The sequence below is a fragment of the Arvicanthis niloticus genome, chromosome 16 (assembly GCF_011762505.2).
Source record: "Arvicanthis niloticus isolate mArvNil1 chromosome 16, mArvNil1.pat.X, whole genome shotgun sequence".
NCBI lineage: Eukaryota > Metazoa > Chordata > Mammalia > Rodentia > Muridae > Arvicanthis > Arvicanthis niloticus.
This window is the reverse complement of record NC_047673.1, coordinates 17589321-17590344: the sequence shown is the minus strand read 5'-3', so window position 1 is coordinate 17590344 and position 1024 is coordinate 17589321.

Here is a 1024-nt window from a genome sequence, read left to right as displayed (position 1 = left end):
AACACCCGTACGCACAAACAGATAAACCTTCAAAGGAAACTACTAGGTAATGCATATGCTTGACTCTAAGGATAGACATCATGGGTGGCTTCCTGGAAGAAATGAGTCTGCAAGTGTTACTGAAGGATGGCACAGGTCAATTTTTTCCCCTCAGAGGAAGCAAGAGTGAATTGCAAACCAGGTTCCTCATTCAGTTCAGCTCAGAGGCCAGGTCCTCAGTACCACGGTCTTGAAGGTGGTCTCTCCCTGTTCTCCACAGCCTTACTATTCAGTCTCAGCTCTGTCTGCTCACATGATCTTTCCTTCTGAGTCCCTGCTCACTGCAGACTTGGTGACTTTGCCAGGCTGATGTATCAGCTTAAAAGCCTCCTCTGGTAGATCAGACCCTGACGTGGATTGTGAGCTGGGTTTTGTGAATTGGCTTGGGCTTTTCATGGCAAACATACCTCGAGCTCAGTCCTAGCTTTAGTGTATGTATGCCCAGTCAACAGGGGTGACAATATAGGTTCCTCTGTCTTCAGAGGCAGAAGTCTCTCACTTTGTCACATCTCCAACACCTGACTGATTCTTCCTATTGGGTTTCTCATCTTTTCTTGCCCAACTCCCTTTCCATTGATAGGAACATTCTTAAATAAAAGGGAACATGGCTCCCACCTCCCCGGTTACTGCTGTTCCCACTGAGCTTGGGAACTTGTCTATCACAGATCCAGAACGCCCACACAGTCTGTATCCTAGCGACTCTGGAAGGTTTACAGCCCCAGCCTTTCCCCAATGAATAAAGCAGCTCATGTCTGGAGCCTGTGAGGTGACATTAGGGACATGAATCTTTGTGAATGTGTGTGGGTGTGTATGGTATTGTATATTGTATGTAGATAACGCTGGGCATCCGTATGCATGTGAGTTCTCCACACACTAGCGTGTCCAGCGTGTGTTGTAATGTTACATGTACGATTGTGTGTCTGAGTATAGGTTTAAGTGTGTGTGTAGGTATGTGTACATGAGTCGAAGCTGAGTCCATGTAAAG